The sequence below is a fragment of the Panthera leo genome, chromosome B4 (genome assembly GCF_018350215.1).
Source record: "Panthera leo isolate Ple1 chromosome B4, P.leo_Ple1_pat1.1, whole genome shotgun sequence".
In the NCBI taxonomy this organism is placed as follows: Eukaryota; Metazoa; Chordata; class Mammalia; order Carnivora; family Felidae; genus Panthera; species Panthera leo.
The window spans coordinates 58,553,009-58,573,962 of NC_056685.1; the positions used below are offsets into that span (position 1 = coordinate 58,553,009).

Sequence of the window (20,954 nt, forward strand, 5' to 3'; positions counted from 1 at the left end):
TATTTAAATTCAAGTTAATTAACATACAGTGAAGTATTTGTGTCAGGAGTACAGCACAGTGATTCATCTCTTACATATAATACCCAAGTGCTCATCCCAATTAATGCCTTCCTAATGCCTGTCACCCACTTAGCCCATCCCCCCAACCACCTCCCCTCCAGAAACCTTCAGTTTGTTCTCTGTATTTAAGAGTCTCTTATGGTTTGCCTCCCTCTCTGTTTTTATCTTACATTTTTTTCCCTTTCCCTATGTTCATCTAGTTTGTTTCTTAAATTCCACATATGAATGAAATCATATGATATTTGTCTTTCTCTGACTTATTTGCTTGGCATAATACACTCTAGTTCCATCCACATTGTTGCAAATGGCAAGATTTCATTCATTCTGATTGCTGAGTAATATTACATTGTGTGTGTATGTATATAGGTATATATATCTCATATCTTTTTTATCCATTTATCAGTCAATACACATACAAAAATGCTGTCTCAAAGGGGCACAGGCATCCCACTGTTTATAGCAGCACTATCAACAATAGCCAAATTATGGAAAGAGACTCACTTCTAGCCTAAAGATGCAAGCAGGCTGAAAGTGAAGGGATGGAAAAAGCATTATCATTCAAATAGAAGTGAAAAGAAAGCCTGGGTAAAAATAGTTATATTGGACAAAACAGACTTTAAAATAAAGATTGTAACAACAGACAAAGAAGGATACTATTTTATGATAAAGGGAACAATCCAACACGAAGATATAACAATTGTAAATATTTATGCACCAAACATGGAGCCCCCAATTACATAAGCACCTATTAACAGACATAAAGGAAGTGATCTATAGTAATACAATAATAGTAAAGGACTTTAACATCCACTTAAATTGATGGATATATCATCTAGACAGAAAAATCAACAAAGAAACTGTGGCTTTGAATGACACACTGGACCAGATGGCTCTAACAGATACATTCAGAACATTCCATCCAAAAATAGCATAATAAACATTTCTTTTTTCAAATGAACATGGAATATTCTTCAGAACACATGTTGGGTCACAAAACAAGTCTCAAAAAATTAAAAAAGATTGATATATCATGAATCTTTTCTGATCATAATGGTATGAAATTAGAAATCTATCACACACACACAAATCTGGAAGAACACAAATACATGGAAGCTAAACAACATGGTAGTAAACAATGAATGAAGATATATGCACCCTCTTGTTTACTACAGCATTATTTACAGTAGCCACGTATGGGAACAACCCAAGTTCCATCAATAGATGAATGGGTAAAGAGGAGGTGGTATATACACAATGGAATATTACTCCAGCCATAAAAATAGTGAACTCTTACAATATACAACAACATGGATGGAGCTCGAGGATACAATGCTAAGTAAAATAAGTCCGAGAAAGACAAGTACCATATGATTTTACTCATATGTGTAATTTAAGAAAAAAAACAAGAAAAAAAGGGAAAAACAAAAAAAAAAGATTCTTAAATATAGAGAACAAACTGGTGGTTGTCAGAGGACAGGTGGGTGGGGGGATGGGTGAAATAGGTGAAGGGGATTAAGAGTGCCCTTATCATGATGAGCACTGAGTACTGTATAGAATTGTTGAATCACTATATTGTACACTTAAAATTAATATAACACTGTATATTAATTATAATTGAATTTAAAAAATGAGTAAAAAAAGAAATGACAAGAAATATACTACTTGAAGTTATAGTGAAGCAAGTAAGCTAGAGGAGGGTAAACATTTGACTGTATTTTCTCTGTCTTGGAGATGAAGCATAATTCCTTATTAGGGTTGTGGGCCAATTATGTAAACATAGCATAAAGAGATTTATAAATTTATACTTATTCTTAGGAAATAAGTAAAAATGAATTTATTATTTCTTACCACTATCCCAGTTTCCCTAATTCTACCTGACTGGTTTCTTAGTTGTTAAAATTTTCTGTATTTGAACTACATATATTACCATGAAGTCATTATGATCTCACTTGTTTTATCAGAGAACCTATTCACATTCTGCAACATAGTTTGGAGAAACAAAATTTCATCAACTGAGAAAAATTTTGAAAAGCTTTAAGTTTGCGAATGTTCCACTAGTCATTCCCCATACAGGATCTTCCTTATTTATTTTCCCAAAGTTATAGCATATATGCAGCTAAAACTAAGCTCAAACTAAGTAAGTGGTTTTCAACAGGGTATGAAGTGAACCATGGAGGGCATTTTGCAAATGTGAAAGAACAGTGACAGTAGTCATAAAGATTGGTGGGGATACGAGCCAGAGACTTTCTTAAATATTGCAAATAATTTTCCCACATACTACATAATTTTCCAGACAAAGATGAAAACTAGTTTATAATTATCTGAGTGCAAAGCCCAATTCCATATTACCTATAAATACAAAATATTTTTGCAAACTTTAAATATATACTAAAATCTCCATGAAGTAACTATTTGTTTACATTGAGGAAGAGTGTATTGGTTTGTTCAGAACTTTTCAAAGAGTTGTTTGTCAGTTTGGAAAAATTACACCATCAATGGTAATACCACATGGTGTATTCATGTGGTTTATATAATGTACCTGAAAATACATAATAATGGTAGAAAAAACAATAATAGCAATAACAACAACAAAATCAACCTGATATTTAATAATATTAAGGAATAAAAGTTAAATATTTTAGGTGTGTTTGGCATTATGATTGTATTCGTTAAGAATAATCCTTACTGTTTAGAAATACATACTGAAGCTTTTTACATAAAGTTATATGATGTCTAGATTTGCTTCAAAATAATACAGATCATAAGAAGTGAATGGAGATGGAGATGAAAAAGATGGGCCATGATTTGTAACTGTTGAAGCTCAGTAATGAATACAAGGAGGTTTGTTATACATTATGTCTATTTCTTCTTTAAATGTTTGGATTTTTCTAGAGTAAAAAGGCTAGAACACACGTTTCATTTTGGGATCTGTAGACTTTAAACATTGATGGTATCATCATCATGGCTGTCTCTAGCTCAGGAAGGACAGGGTCAAGCAAGAGCTGAAGGGGAAAAGCAGAAGCACCTACTGTTTATGAGGTACAATAGTCTTTACACAGATCCTTTCATCACAGCTTTGGAAGATAGGAATTGCTCCATTTTCTCAAACGAGGGGGTAGAAGTTCAGAGAGATGAATACCTCTTCCAAGGTTATACCACCAATAGATGGCAGAGCCAGAATATGGTCTCACATTTATTTGTTGCAAAGACTCCTTCACTGTACCCCCTGTTTCTCTGTTGTAATTCTTATCCAAAATCTTCCTAACTCCTTCCATGGTAACTGCCTGACCACTTACTCCTGAACCAGCTTTGCCCTGGTTTCTCTCTGCTTTGATCTCCAATGACTCTCTCCCCTGGCTTCCAGAACCTGTGTCAATTCTCTCTTTGGTCTTATCCTTTGTTGGAAAACTGCTAGAATTTTGCATGAGAAACTGAAGTACTCCCCATGAGACAGATATAGGGTAAAACAGAATAATGAAAACTTTTTTTTTTATTTTGTGAGCTTTTACCTTAATTAAGAAAAATTAAAAGAGTTAAAATACTATATTCAGCAATTTTAAAAAACCAGGGAAACATTACATGCACATAATTTTTTAAAAGCTGAAAAACACAAAGAACTGGCTTTATGCATTCTAGTCCTCTGTTTCCACATATGGAGAACATTTACACAGTAGGGGATTTTATTAAATTGGTAATATAAATAAAATGTCTTGTGTGAATGCAGACTGTATATATAAAGAGAATTTCCATCCCCTCTCAGGCCATGGGTGGGAATATTCATATGCAGTAATATGCAGTTGAGGATTACAATTTAAAACATGACATATTTCACTAGCTAAGATTCAAGAGTTCGTATATATAGGAATACAGTTTCACATTTGCACCTACATAAATATAGTATAAATTCCTATTGCAAAGCATCTTCCTAGTGTAAAAATGAACTAGGTTGATTCATCTCCTTCCCAAGATCCACATATAAGTAACAGAGCTGCAAACATAGATACTATTATTTTACCTTGCAGTCAGGGTCATGTTAAGATCCTACTGGAGATGTTCACAGAAAGGATAAAGAACCATTTGGGGGAGGTTCCAGTTTCAGATAGTTTGTCCAAATACCTTCACAGGTCTTTCCTGTCACAAAATTCTATTCGGAAACAACACTAAGACTTTAGATCTGCCTATGTGGTATTAAGTATCAAGCAATGGTTTCAACCCTCAGACATTCCTATCAGTTTTAGCACTGTCTCATAAATAACTGCATAGTTATTTCACACATAGGGTACATGTATTTTAGGTTTAGTCTTTATCCATCAATAGTTTCTATCCATTTTCTTTAAAGGAATATAATGCTTATTATTCTAAGACAGGTTATCTCAGACTTGTTTAGGGGGCAGAGACCCAGATCACATTCTTATTTGCAGAGCACCATGTTCTTTGCAAAATATTAAAAAAATATAAATCAATATTTTTATTTCATCTACACATTATTTTAATATATTTTTACTAGCAAAAAGAAATCCATCATATATTATTTGTATAACATATAACCTCACAACCACCAGCTTACACATCTTAAAACACCCAACAAACTGTTGAACCAAGAACAAATGGTTGGTTTTGAGTTTTTCTATCAATATGAATTTGCAATTTCATTTTCTTCTGTCATCTATTGGCAAACTTTAGCAGAAAAATGGTATCTGGAACCAAAGACTTGTAAAAAATCATTGGAAAACAATTTGAATTGAGTAAATGTTATCCATTAGCTTTTTTTCCCCCTCTGCAAGCAGGGTAAAGGCAATCATTATTCAATATTACAGTCAAATGCTCTCTCTCTACAGCTTATGGAACACTCGTACCCCATAGGAACACTGTGTGATAAACACTGGATTAAAAGAGTACGAAAGAGAGTTATTAGAAGCCTGAATATAAAGCCTTCCAGGGGCCTCAGGCAAAAATATGTCTAAATGGAGCCCAGCCAAGCTCAAAGTGGAAGCTCACCCAGGCAAAGGGCACCTCCTTCTCTTCCTCTGCACATATAACAAATTTGATCTGTGGTACCTACTGTTAGCATTACTCATTATTGATGATGGTGATAGGTGGCAATTGAGAGGTACAGTTCACCAAGGGTGAATTAGTTATTCTTGAAAAATCCCATGATACTATTTATATAAATGAAGCTGCTTTTATTAGTTTACTGACAGTTTGAGTTATAAGTAAACTTAAATTGGGAAATTTAATTTAAGTTAGCAGCTTTCTTCTCCATGTGCAAATGAGAAAACAGAAGAAATCAGGAAGTTGCTAATACTATTGATGACCCTGAGATTTGAGTTATATCTTTTATAAGAGGATACTTGTGACTTTGACTAGCAACAGAAAAGTCACTGGGGTGGATAATAATACTGTGTCTGAAATTTTACTGTGTCATTTCTTTGAGACCCTGTATGTTAGAAAGAGGTGAGAATCCAGACACCTGAGATGGAATGAGAAAATCCATGCACTGTTTGGAAATGGAGTTCTCAAAAGTTGGACAGTCAATGAACTGAGGCACCCAGGTGCCCCTCCATTTACTAGTTTTACTACAATTTGGGCAAAAATTCTAATTTTATAGTGGTAACCTTTTCACTGGTGTTCTATCAGGAGAAAAGTTTAAAAATCACAGTTACATACCATCCTCAAGAGCTCCAAATCAAGTCAAATGATTATAATCAGAATTTGTAGGCTTAGCAAATGTCCATCGACTGATGATGGATAAAGAAGATGTAGTATATGTATACAATGGAATATTACTCAGCAATCAAAAATAACACAATCTTGCCATTTGCAATAACTTGGATTGAACTGGAGTGCATTATGATAAGCATATGATTTCATATGATTTCACTCATGTGGAATTTGAGATACAAAACAGATGAACATAAGGGAAGGGAACATAAGGGATGAACATAAGGGAAAATAATATAAAAACAGAGAGGGACAAATCATAAGAGACTCTTAAATACAGAGAACAAACAGGGTTGCTGATGGGGTACTGGGTGGGGGGATGGGCTAAATGGGCAAGAGACATTAAGGAGAACACTTGTTGGGATGAGCACTGGGTGTTATATGTAAGTGATGAATCACTACATTCCATTCCTGAAATCATTATTACACTATATGTTAACCAACTTGGATTTACGTTACAAAAAAAGAATTTATAGGGTTAGCGTATATAACTCTTAAAAAGCTGGTCTCACAATGATCCTTTGAGATATGGCTTCCTAGAAAAACAGAATGATGTTGAACATAAATGGAATGGTCCCATTTCAGTGATATAACAGGGGTACCGTGGGACATAGCCCTGAGGAAAAGTGAGCTTTCAGTAGATAATGGCTAATCAGTGCGTATCAGGTGTCAAGGTGAAGTACAAGGACTTCCTGTGGATTCTCTCAATTCATCCTCACAATAAGTAAATGCTACAGGTTCTATTATCAGGCTTATGAGAAAACTGAGGTCCAGAGAGATAAAGCAACCTGCCTGCAGTTACACAATCATTAAGTGGTGGGATCTGGAAATAGACCCATGTCCATCTGACTACACCGCCAAGATTCTGAAGCACCATTCTGTGGTGACATGATACATTTAGTAATCTTTTGAGTCTCAGAGTTACTGTGAAGAGAGTCCCCACACAGCCAGCCACCTCTTTTTTCTTTTTAATTTTTTTTTAACATTTATTCATTTTTGAGAGAGAGAGACAGCATGAGTGGGGGAGGAGCAGAGAGGGAGACACAGAATCTGAAGCAGGCTTCAGGCTCCGAGCTGTCAGCACAGAGCCCAACATGGGGCTCAAACCCACAAACTGTGAGATCATGACCTGAACCGAACTCAGACGTTTAACCCACTGAGCCAATCAGGTGCCCCGACACACAGCCACTTCTTATATGGTAAGTGTTACAACATAGTCTTAGTTTTGTTGTTGTTCTTTGTTCACATTTGTTTCTCCCTTAGTTTTTTGAGTGTATCCTCTTACAATTCAAAGTCAGCCATAATCAATAGTGAATACTACTACTACTATCAGCTATTATTTACCATGTTTTCTATTTGTGTTAAGTACTCTACGCATATGATCTCATGTCACCCTTTTAAGGATGCATTATTATCTGCCTTTCACAGATTAGCATGTTGATGCCTATAGCAGTCAGGTAATTGCCCAGAGTAACACAGCTATAAAGTAGCAGAGCAAGGGCCAGAGTTAAGGTCTGGTATTACTTTAGGGATTACTTTCTTCACCATTACACCACACTATTCTCTGAAAAATTGAGCACCGCTGTTTACAAGGCAATTGGACTCTGTAGTAATATAAACAGATGTCAAACATGTTCCTTGCTGTTCTGGAGTTTAGTCTTTTGATGGGACAGTAGTATCTGAATATGAAAAAAAACAATGCATAACAGAATATGATATGAATCAAAGGAATAGTTTGTTAAGAGCTACAAGAACTCAGCACAGAATTACTTGTGCTGTTGTTTTGTCACCTCAGAAGAGGTGAGATAAGGTGAACCTCAAAAGATAGGATTTCAAAAGTCAGAGAACAGGAAGGAAGACATTTATTAACTTATTATTTCAGGCATGCATTCATTTAACAAATATGCCGTAATTGTTTGCTGTTGCTAGACAGTGTGGAATGTGCTTCTCTGGCAAGCCTCAAAATGCAGGGGTAGACATGGCGTAGGCATATCAATGGCTGAGACAGAGAGATAGCCTGGATGTACAGTGTGAAGTAGAACCAGAGAGACGGGAGACCAGGCTGTGGAAGGCCTTACACCTAGACCAAGGAGTATGCATAATGCAGGCATTTATTTGTTCCTAATGGTTCAATAATTAGACTAATTATAGGACACTTCAGGAATTTCTTGCTTATATTTGTGTGTATGTGTGTGTGTGTATGTTGGAAAGGGGTTGCTTTTTTTTTTTTAATAGAAATTCTTTATATATTCCAGATCAAAGTTCTTTGCTGGATTTATGTATTATAAATGTATTCTCTTAAACTGTACTTTGTCTTACAACTCTCCAGATGGTACATTTTGAGTAGACTTTGTAATTTTTAAACAAAATTTTTTAACGTTTATTTATTTTTGAGAGATAGAGACAGAGTGCGAGCGGGGGAGGGGCAGAGAGAGGGAGACACAGAATCTGAAGCAGCAGGCTCCAGGCTCTGAGCTGTCAGCACAGAGTCCGATTTGGGGCTTGAACTCAGGAACAACGAGATCATGACCTGAGCCAAAATCGGACGTTTAAGCGACAGAGCCAACCACGCGCCCCATTAGAGTTTGTTAATTTTAATGAAGTTTAATTTATAAACTTTTTTAACTTAATGATTTTGTGTCCTGTTTAAGATGTTTATCTATCTCAAAGTCATAAAAATATTGGACTATTTTTTCTCTTACAAGTTATACTTTTTTCTCTTTCACATTTATAATTTACCTTAAATTAATTTTTGCTTATGGTATGCCAAAAGATTCAAGGTTTAGTTCTTTTTTCACATGGCTATCCAATAGATCCTGCTGTATTTACTGAAAAGACAGTATTGAAAGATAATGGTGCCTTAGTTGTAAATCATGTGACCATATCGTTGGGTCTCTGTTCTGTTCTATTAGTCTGTCTATCCTTGTGCTATTACCACGCTGTCTTAATTAATGTAACTGTATAGTATAGTGTAGTATAGTATAGTATAGGTCTTCCAAATTTGTTCTTTTCAATGTTATTATACTATTCTAGGTTCTTTGATTTCCATATGAATTTTTAGAATCACCTTAATTAAAAAAACAGTTTAGACTTTTATTGGGGTTATACTGAATCTGCAGATCAATTTGGAAATACTGGATTACCTGTAATCTTCCTTTCTGGTAATATTTTTGTCAGGTTTTGGTATAAACATTATGCTGGTCTCATTAAGCAGTTGGCAACTGCTTTTGCCAACTATCTTTTTCCATCATTTGGAAGAATTTGTGTAAGATTGGCATTATTACTTCCTTATATCCAAGGTACAATTTACTGATGAAACATTCTGGTTATAGACTTCACTTTCTGAGAAGTTTTAAAATTCAATTTCTTTAGTAGTTATAGGACTGATCATATTTTCTATTTTTTTATGTTGGTTTTTGGTAACCCATACTTTTACCAAATTTTTTTCAAAATATCCTTTTAATATCTTTTTAATGTTGGTGGAATCTGTGGTGTCATCTCCATTTTCATCACTGATAGTCATTTGTCTCTTTTTTTCTAAATTAATTTTATCAATTCTTTTAAACAACCATCTATTGATTCTTTGATCTTCTTTATTACGTGATTAATGACATATTTTCCTTTTCTTATACTTTTTTTTAAACTTTCTTTGTGTTCAGTTTGTTGCTCAGTTATGAGTACTTGAGGCAGATGCTTAGGTAATTGCCTTGCAGGCCATTTTTATTTTCTCATATAGGCAGTTAAAACTATATATTTCCCACTAACCATGGTTTTACCTTTTTTTAAAATTTAGTATGTAATATTTTTATAACTTATTTTATCATATTTTAAAAACTTAATTTTTTAAAAATAATTTTTAAGTGTCTTTATTTATTTTTGAGAGAGAGAGAGAGAGAGAGAGAGAGAGACAACATGAGCAGGGGAGGGGCAGAGAGGGAGAAAGACACAGAATCTGAAGCAGGCTCCGGGCTCTGAGCTGTCAGCAGAGAGCCCGATGCTCGTGAACATCGAGCTCATGAATGGGGAGATCATGACCTGGGCCAAAGTTGGACACTCAACCGACTGAGCCACCCAGATGCCCCTAAAAACTTAATTAAAAAAAAAAACTATAGCTTAATTTCCAAACATATGAAGATGTTCTAGGTTTTTTTCCCTTTTTAGTGATTTTTAGCTAATTTCTTTGTGGTCAGAGAACATATTCTGAATAATTTAAGTCCCGAATTTATCAAGTTTACCTCATGGCCAGCATATGGTCCATTTCTGTAAAACTTTTATGTATTTTTGAAAAGAATGCATACTCTGATTTTTTTTTCAGTTGCAGTGCTTTATAGGTCTCAATTAGTTTAATTGTAATAATTGTTATTCAAGTCATTTATATCCATACTGATTTTTTCCTATATATTATAAAAATTACAGAGAGTAATATTAAAATTTATCATTTTGATTGCAGGTTATGCCTGTATTTTACAATCCCACCAACAGTGCACAGGGGTTCCCTTTTCTCTATACCCTCATCAACACTTGTTATCTTGTCTTTTTCATAAAAGCCTTTCTAGCAGGTGTGAAGTGATAGCTCACTGTGGTTTTGATGTGCCTTTCTCTGATGATTAATGATGTGGAGCATCTTTTCAGGTACCTGTTGGCCATTTGTATGTCTTCTTTGGGAAAATGTCTGTTCAGGTTCTTTGACCTGTTTTTAATTGGATGATGATGATGATTATTACTTTGCTACTGTGTTGTATGAATTCCTTATATGTGTTACTTCTGTGTGCGCTCAGGTACCTGTCTTGTTTCCTCATATTTCTGAGTATTCCTGATGGAGCACCAAACACAGTTAATGAAAAAATTATGAGACATAACTTAGGTCTAAAGTGACATTATAGTCCTTCAGAAATTTATATTAAGTGACTAGGGACACTAGGAAGTCCATATTAACTTAATTAGTTCAATCAGGGATTGAGATCACTTGAGGCTGGTTTCAGTTCCTGTGAAGGTCAGTCTGTTTCTGGTTTATCCTTACTCCTAAGGTATGACCTTCAAGGTTCAAACTCAAAGTCTGGAGGAAGATGTTACCAGGACTTCTCTCTTTTTTGGGCCTCTTACTCCAACTTCTGTCCTCTAAATTCTCAAATCTGTAAACTCTCTGTTCATACTGTCAGCAAACTCTTCCTAAAATAACCTGACAACTTTAGAGCAAATTTGACAGTAAAGATGCATTATCCTTCTGGATCCTTTTGTTCTTCTGGATCATGGGAATCAGGATAATTGAATGCCTTGAGAACTTTCTGGTGTCTTTAGTTCTGATACATTGTCCCAGCTTTCCTGGTTGTTTTTAGTAGGAGAGTTAGTACAAATTACCTGGACAGCCATTAGTAAAAACTTATCCTCATATTGTTTAAACAAAATATTTGTATGCCTTTTGACTTCACTGTTTATTATATTGGTGTCTTTAGTTAGTAAACACACACACACACACACACACACACACACACACACACCCCACCACCACCATTTTTCTTTTAGTATAGGGGTTAGACAAAAGAATTAATCCTATAGCCTGTAAGTTACATGACAAATTTAAGGTGAGATTCAAATTTGTCTTGCTACTTGGTGATATTTCTTTGTCTTCGTTATCTTGTTCATTTATAGCTACTTCACTCTTCCTACTTTTACAGAGTATGTTATGCAAATTAAATGAGAAAATGTCTATGAAAGTTCTTTTTAAATGTTTGAAGAAATATACAAGTATACAAGTAGCATAAGGTGGTGTTACTATTCTAGACTCATAATCATTTATTTTGTAAAAACCATATTCACACTGATTAGTACCTCTGAAAATGTTTTGGTGGGCCATTCTTTGCAGAAGGAGTGTTCCGCATTGAGTGATGACAACTAACCTAAACAGACATTCTCCTGGGAGAAAAGATCACAAAGTAAACAAAGAAATAGTTTGTTTGCTCATGAAAAATGTATGATTAAGTAACTTGTCAAAATCATACAGCTTGTGCTTAATGGAAAAGGTAAAGCTAGTATATGGCAGTGGGGACTTAATCCAGGACCTTAGGAATCCAAATTTCATAAAATAGAAACAGTGTGACAATAAAAAATTAGTGGTGGTAGACCTATTTCTAAAGACAAATTTCAAAAATTTGATTAATTAAAAAGAAAAACTTCTCAACTTAGAGCTATTGTGCTAGCATAATCCACCTTTCCTTCCTTCCTCCCTCCCACCCTTCCTTCCTTCCTTCCTTCCTTCCTTCCTTCCTTCCTTCCTTCCTTCCTTCTTCCTTTTTTATTAAGTCACCATGCTGTATATTACATCTCCAAGACTTATGTATCCTATAAGCACAAGTTTGTACCTTTTGACCCCCTTCAACCTTTGCAACCAATCCCCACTCCCTGCTTTTGGCAACCACCAATCTGTTCTCTGTCAGTTGGGTGATTTTTTCCTTTTAGATTATGCATATAATGCTTTAAAATGAACAGAGCCCTAAACTGGCTGATAGCATAACATTTTATTCTTTCACTGAAAGAACACAAAACCCCACCCAGAAAACTCTTGGCTAGACCTTTTGCCTAGGTTGGTGATGCCCAATTTTTCTGCCTGTTTATCAAGGGGTGGAATGCAAAGTATCCTTTTCAAAAGTCAACCTTGTGCCCTAGGAAATTGGTAACTAGCGGTGGGACAGAACTGGGATAAATAAACCCTTTTAGCCTAAGTAAATCCTTTTCCTTGTGGCTCAATTTTGCTTTCAATTTCTCTCATTTGGCCTTGAAAGGTCTTCCCTGGTGACAGTTAGTCTCCCCTTACTTCTTGAGTCACCATGTTCCATGCTAGGAGGCTCACATCTGGTACAACATTGGACCTCCTTAAATTGGATTTGAGTTTACACACCCTCATCTAAGATTATCCATTCAGGGAGACTATCCTTGATGTTCAGAACTTTATAAACCTACCACCATTGATTACATATCATACTTTTCTTGGTCCTTCCCCCAAGCCTTTTCTCTACTTGCAAGGGAGTGTTAGGACATTTATAATTAAGCTTGTTAGGTTAGAGCCTCAATGGACCATATTCTCTTGTGTTTACTGTTTCTTCTTCTAGTGTCACTTTCTCCCATTCATTTATTTTTCAAATTTTTATCAAACTTCTAATTAGTTGGGGTGCCTGGGTGGCTCAGTCAGTTGAGTGGCAAACTTCAGCTCAGGTCATGATCTCCTGGCTCATTAGTTCAAGCCCTGCATTGGGCTCAGCATTGAAGCTGTCAATGCAGAGCCCGCTTTGGAACCCCTGTCCCCCCCTTTCTCTGTTCCTCCTCCACTTGCACTCTTTCTCAAAAAATAAATAAACATTAAAAAAATAAATTCTAGTTAGTTAACATACAGTGCAATATTGGTTTTAGAAGCAGAATTCAGTGATCCGTCACTTACAGCATCTAGTGCTCATCATAACAAGTGTCCTCCTAAAACCCATCACCCATCTAACCCATCCCCCACCCACCCCCCTTCATCAACTGTCAGTTTGTTCTCTATCTTTAAGAGTCTCTTATTGGTGGGGGTGGGGGGGCGCCTGGGTGGTTCAGTCAGTTAAGTGTCTGATTTCCTTGGGCTCAGGTCATGACCTCATGGTTTGTGAATTCGAGCCCTACGCCGGGCTCTGTGCTGACAGCTCAGAGCCTGGAACCTGCTTCAGATTCTGTGTCTCCCTCTCTGCTTTCCACCTGCTTGTGCTTGTTCTCTCTCTCTCTTTCTCAAAAATAATAAACGTTAAAAAAATTAAAAGAGGGTCTCTTATGGTTTGTTTCTCTCTCTCTTTTTTCTTTTTTTCCCCACTCTCATATGTTCATCTGTTTTGTTTCTTAAATTCCACATATGAGTGAAATCATATGGTATTTGTCTTTCTCTGACTTACTTCACTTGGTATAATACACTGTAGTTCCACCCACATTTTTGCAAATGGCAAGATTTCATTCTTTTTGATGGCTGAAGAATATTTCATTATGTATATATCTCACACCTTCTTTATCCATTCATCAGTCAGTGGGCATTTGGGCTCTTTCCATAGTTTCACTGTTGTTGATAATGCTTCTATAAACACTGGGGCGCATGCATACCCTTTTGCATCTGTATCATTGTATCCTTTGGGTAAATAACTGGTAGTGCAATTGCTGGATTGTAGGGTAGTTCTATTTTTAACTTTTTGAGAAACCTCCATACTGTTTTCCAGAGTGACTGTACCAGTTTGCATTCCCACTAACAGTGCAAGAGGGTTCCTCTTTCTCCACATCCTCACTAACACCTGTTTCTTGTGTTATTAATTTTAGCCATTCTGACAGGTTCTCTCAGACATTTAATCCCCAAATCACTTCTTCATCTTTGATAAATCTTCCTCCTCTGTTATTCTGTAATAAACTGTCTGCCAAGTTATTTTATTCTATCTCCATGACAACTCCCATCTATTCCTCCATTACCTAACTAAAACAAAATATTCAGTTTTACTTCTCTTATTACTTTCTTTTACCCACCCAATGCTCCAACCAAGTTAATCTATGTAGTATCTCTGTATGTGTGTCTTGCTTTCCCATTCATGCCTTTCTTCTGACTATTCCCACTAATAACACCCTTCCCAACACTGCTTCTATCTCTAAAAATGTATTCATTTTCAGAACAAGTTTTCTCAGTAATAAAGTATAATTAATATCTATTTTATACAGGATTAAATAAAATAACATGAGTAAATCATTTTAAATGGTAATTATTATTTTTATTGTTAATATTATTACCCATCTCTTCTGTAAAGCATTTTTGTTCTTCTCAAACTAGAAATAATTCCTTTCTCTCCTGAATATCCACAGGGCATACTTTTCATCCCACAGCATTACTTTCCACATTACATTACAGTTATTTTGCACATGCTTTATTCAATCAAAATAGACTCTAAGATCCTTGAGGTCAGGGACCATTTCTTGGGAATCTTTGTTCCTTCCTCAGGGTACAAGATAGATACATTAATAAGTATTTGCAAAAGCAATGAACAAAATCACCACAGTGGTAATTATGGCTTTATCACAATCTTTACCCACAAATTACATCTTGATGAAATTACAAATTAACAAATCCCATTATACCTACAAATTGCATAGTGAATCATTCATCTGGAGGGTGATTACCTAGGTCTTGTTGAGAGGTGTTGGCAGGTTCTCAAAGACAAGTAAAGACCTGAAGAAGGCAGTGCTGCTGTGCAGAAGTAATAAACTGTGAAGAATTTTTGTCCCTGGTGAACCTTTTCAATTCCAATACCAAATTTCTTATATTCTTTGGCTATAAGATACACCATTATTTTATCAAATACGAAGAAAAACAGTCCAAGATAGGGAATCTAATAAGATACCCTGGCATAAAGCTGGGATTCCTAAGGGACTACTTGTACTTCTTAACCTTAGTACTGGGAGGAGAAAGAAAAGAAAAATCTCCCCTGAGATTTTGAACCACAGCCATTATATAGATATGAGGTCTGAATTCACACCACTAGTGTGATGTAAAAACCTCAAGAATAAAGTTTAATTTAAAGTGGTGCCAGGCCAATAGTAGTTCTAGGTAATTGTTGGAAATAAATGTTTATATAAGAAATTAAATCCAGACAACACCAATGCCATAGGATGCCATTGATGATACAGAGGTGTTAAATTGTGAAAAATTACCATCTTAAAATTAATGTAATATGTTTTTTCCATCAAGTATGGAGAAGGTCTGCAAATAACTCAGTGAGGGAGATAGAAAAAACAAACTTGGTCTCCTTGACATTTTGACCAAGGCCAATTGCCTCTCTTCCAGAGACCAGTTAGGAAGCAGCTTCTGCATTCTGAAAACAGATTCTGAGAGGGTAGGGCATTTCAGGGTCTGTGCTGGTCTCATCAACATGTCTTAGCAAACTCCTGGGAGGAGAAAGTTAGGGTTAAGGAGGAGATGGTGAGAACCTATTTCTCTAGTCCCAGTGTACTGACTCCTTGTATCTGCTAGTGTCTCAGCTTCACACTGAGGCGAGGCTTCTTGCTCTGTTCACTTGTCTAGTTGTCCACCTCACCTACTTGATCTCACAGAGCACAATAGGAAACAGGTCATTCATGCATGCAGACATTATGGGGCACACATGTGTGCATGTGTGCACATGCACATGCACGTACACACACAAGTGCACAGACACACCTTGGACACACCTTGGACACACCTTGGGAAGACTGGCTGACTGTTTTTAATACTACTGTGAATAAACCTAAATCCCTAAAATGTGCTGTTGCTTAAATGGGAGTTTAAGTGACACCAGACAGGAGGAAGAAAGGTGATCTAGGCACCTATAAAGGGCAGGTTTCAGTGAAATACTGCGATGGTAGCCTTTGGGCAAGCAGAGTTAGTTTGAGGATTTGGATGCCTAAAAGTTAGGAAAACAGCGACACTAATAGATGAGAATGTAGTGAAAACAAATTAATTATCTTTGTAGTTTTTTTTCCCCTGGGGAGAGTGGTAAGGGCAGGTAACCAAATAGAAACAGAATATGCTTTCAGTGTGACTTGAAATACTGGTCTCATAATATATTATATGCATATGTCAATCAGTTTAATGCAAAACCATGTAAATGAGGGAGTTGCTTAATACTGTATTGCTTATTGATATAAAGATTCACTCCCATTATTGTAGATTTGAGCCAATTCAGACTATCTACCAATACTGAGCAATTCCCCCAGTTGCCATTTTCTAAGTCAGTGTTGGAGTTTTTATGGGCAGTTTATTATTATACAACAGCATGCAATCTTGGAATTCACTAAAACAAAATAATAAAAGAAGTGTATGAGGGATATTTGCAAATCAAACTTACCTGTAGGGCAATCAAGATCTAACCTTTGACTTACCAGCACAATAAAATATCAAAATAAGCAAAACATAGTTTTTGAATACATTTTGATATTTATAAGTTATGATATGCAATCTATAAATTGACTCAAACCATAAAATGAAAACAAATTGTTTTCCTAAAGGGGGAGTAGTTAACATATTTTAGTTTCAAAGTATTTCTTCCGTACATTGAGTTGTCTGTCAAGTGAGTGTGCGTGTGTGTGTGTGTGTGTGTGTGTGTGTAGCATAGAATAAGTACTGTTACTCATCTACATTTCTAATTGTCTGTTTGACTACTCCACCTGGGTGTTCTGCATGACATATTATGTATGAAACCGAGATCATTATCTTGCTCACTTTCCAAACATACTGGATATGTTATCTCCATCTGCTTGTACTATCTCAGGTAAAACCACTAAAGTTGCTCAAGGCAAATTCATTCTTGACTTTTTCTTTCCCGCCTCAATATAGGCAATCAACCAATACATACAGTGTCTCTTACATCCCTCTCCTCTTTACAACAATACCAGTATAGATCCACATCATATCTCTCACCTAAATTATTAATATAGCCTCTACATGGCCTTTTCCCATTAGTATATTTTCTACAATACAACCGAAATTATCTCAAGCAAAGATGTAATTGTTTAGGTTCTTTGATGCCCAGGGAAGAAAAGTAAAAACTTCTTAGCTTAGGTTCATGATCTGGCTTAAAATGACTTTCTACCATCGTCTCTAGCCATTACTCCTCATGAACCCCATAATCTAATCATAGCTGCTAGGCATTTCTCAGTGCTTCCCAGCCTTAGTTTGTTTGCTTGTTTAATGTATTTATATTTAATTTAATTTTATTGCTGTAAGAACACTTAAGATGGGATCTATTGTTAACTATAGGGACAATGTTGTACAGCAGATCTCAAGAACTTATTCATCTTGCTTAACTGAAACTTTATGCTTGTTGATTGGTAACTCCACATTCCCAGCCCCTAAAACCACTATATAGCCCTTGTTTAATATAGTTGCTTCCTCTGCCTAAAAGGCCGTGTCCTCTTTTGTCCAATGGAAAACTCCCACTTATCCTTCAAGGTTACGATCATGTCATCTCTATTTTCAGGTTGTTCATGATCACCTTCATCCCTTCCTTCCACCCGTCTCCATCTGTGTTCCCACATACCTCTACTTGAGTATTAATTACATTATTATAGTCAAAGCTGATAGGCAATGAGCATGATTTTCAAACACAGCAGCTATATATAACTAGTCATGCTCTGATTGATTGGTGCTTGTTCAGTATAGTTATTAAACATTTTGAATGGCACTCCTGATTATAGGTCTTATTTCATCTATATCTCTACCACGATGATATGAGATAAAGGATAGGGGCCGTGTATCTTATCCATACTCATATTTTCAGTGATGGGTATAATGCTTGTATACAGGTGTGCCCTAAAAGTTTGATGAAATAAATAAAATGAGACAATCAGTCTTCATAGTAATTCTCTGAAAAACAGCATTACTTTTATCTTAATACTTTTATCTTAATAATTATGAAGTTTCTCTGATTTATACCCAAATGATCATGGACGTCTTTGATGATAAAAATTACACTCTGGATTTGATGAGTTCAGGAGCCAGATACATATAACAGGTGGTTTGGGTAATCTTATGACTTTCCTTTCTTGAAACTGGGCTGGGAAAGCCTGGACATTGGAATCAGACAAACCTAAAATTGAATTGAGAGCACTCTCATAAAAACTATGTGATTTTGGTAAAGTGTATGAGATCAATTTTCTCTTCTTCAAAAACAGAAAAATAGATACCTCCTTTATAGAGTTGTTATGAGAACTAAGTGAGATCACGTATTTAAGTATATGGGATATAATCCTACATGAACAGTAAGCTTTGATATACTTGGAACTAACTTAAGTTAGTAAATAACTTTTCATTTTGAGAGAATAGCAATCTCTCCAGTCAGAAAGAGAGTAAGAAAAGGCACATGAGGCACATATCCCCTGGCAGCATCCCATAAAAGCTATACATAGTCCATCACATGGGCAACATGCCTGTTACTATAAGCCAATTCTGACTGTGGGTGACTGAGAAATGTTCATATGGCTGGTGTTATGTACTAGGGATAAATTAAAGAGCCTAAGACAGCTCTTCATTTTTCAAAACAGGAACTACTGGTGTTTTATCCCTAAAGCATCCGGTTTTAAAACATCTGAATCCATTTTCAATGGAGCAAATTTTGCAGATGAAATATGAGCAGTAACAAGGTAATATAGTTGGTAGGTCAATTGTCAAGATTGGTAATGTAATCAGAATGGTTTTATTTATATAACCCTCTGAATCTCTTAAGACTGGGAAAGGTGATTATGAGACAAAAAGAAGTTGAATATCTCTAAGTCACAAAATTTAGTAATAAAACCAAGAGAACAAAAAAAATTGTTCCACAATATTACTCTTTTGATTAAATTCTATTGTCCTAGGCATATAACTCTAACATGGAAAATTGACAGAAATAACTGATATTACAACAGGTTAAATCTAGGTTAGAAAATGTATTTACTTTTATTTCCCTGACTTACTTTCCTATTCTACTTCTATCCCTCTTCATTCATGTGAGGGAATAAAAACCTGGCATCATAGCCACTAGCCAACAAGTGTAAAATCTTTTCTTACTGAGGAACAAGATTATATGGTAACTCAATATGGATTTTTAGCATATAACAAGGAGTGGCCAAAAGAAGAATTCAGGGAAAAGGTCAGTGTGATTTCCTCCTTTCACTGTCTGCTTCACATTTTTTGCAGATCCAAATAGTTCTGTTTATATATTGGTGTCACCAGGGATGGTTAAGTTGGTGTGAAAACTTTACTTCCAAACTTATTCTGTAATTTAACAAATTAAATCAGCTGTTATTTTAATATCTGTTCATCTGTAAATTACATACAAAGACATAATTCACCTTACATAAGTCTGTCTCCAAATGACAGTCTTGCTCTGAAACCTATAAGGAATCACATGAAACATTTAGAAGATTGTATAATTAAGAATAATCTCATTGTCAGGTTCAGCAGGAAATAAGTATGAAAAACAACAAACAAAAAAACCTGCATAATTCTGAAATACGTCTTGGAATCCTTGCTTCTGTTCCCTGTCTCAACTTAGGTTTTATAAATTAGAAGTTCTGGGGGTGCCTGGGTGGCTCAGTCGGTTGGGTGCCCGACTCTGGTTTAGGCTCACTTCATGATCTCCTGTTTCATGAATGCAAGCCCCTCATCAAGCTCTGCACTGATGGTGTGGAGCCTGCTTGGGATTCTCTCTCTCCTTCTCTCTGCTCCTTACTTGCTTGTGCTCTCTCTCTCAAAATAAATAAATAAACTTAAAAAAAAGTTTCTGGCAAAGTAGTGGATATTGTTACTATAGAGGTCTCAGGTTACTTGCCTTCCTTGTCCTTTGAATAAGCTCCTTTGATTTTATGGTTTACCTCTTAGGAATCTACAGATATATATAGACTTAGGAATTTCTCCATATCCAGAGCTGACATAGATTCCGTATATAAATGTAGCATTATTTGAAGTAAGTAAGTCTTAGAAACTATGGAAGGGTCCTGAATAAAGATTAAATTATAGACTGGACACTCCTTCAAGAGACAGACAAACCAAAATAGCCCAACAAGGCATCAGTGGTTAAGATTAATCCTGAATTAAGTTAACTGTTCCCCTCAGGGGTTGAAGCAAAAGAAAGCACATGGTCATTGTAATCTATCTACAGGGGTCAAGGATACATTCTCACTGTCATAGTTATCATAATTTAATTATAAAGATCTCCTCCACTATTTGAAAATAAAATATTCCTATGAGAACTTTTGTAAGCTGAAATTGTATAAAGCAAAGAAAAAATTACCATTAATTAACATAAAAAGATTTTTTAGCATTCCCGGACCCCAAAAGTAACCCTTCTTAGGCTTTTCTGATACCGTAGGTCATACCTGGCTAATTAATGCACAAGATAAATGGAGATAAAGCACAGATGCTCATAGAATGCAAAGCTACAGTGGTTTGATGCTGAGATGCTTATTGCAGTTTCCAGGAAGGAGCTGGCAGTACCACTCTCAGTGTTTAGGGTACATGTGGCCTCTATAAGGGCTCAGCTGCAAAATAAACACTGAATGCTATTTTTGATTTTTTGTTTTTGTTTTTCTATAAAAGAAAAAATACTCTTTGGATTTCTTTTAGTTAGTGAAAACTGTCACTACTGTAGGTCTTTCATAAAAGTAAA

General features: G+C 35.7%; 1 protein-coding gene across 12 annotated transcripts in view; it reads right to left on the reverse strand.

Moving 5' to 3' along the window:
• Positions 1-20,954, reverse strand: part of LMNTD1 (lamin tail domain containing 1) — a 511,366-nt gene that overhangs the window by 116,291 nt on the left and 374,121 nt on the right. Inside the window, exon 1 of one of the 12 annotated variants that reach the window (XM_042946099.1) lies at positions 19,639-19,680. The exons of the other annotated variants lie outside the window; for them this stretch is intronic. The gene's annotated coding sequence lies outside the window, so the exon portion shown is untranslated. Of the gene's footprint in view, positions 1-19,638; positions 19,681-20,954 lie in introns of those variants that run through there. 12 annotated transcript variants of the gene reach the window in all.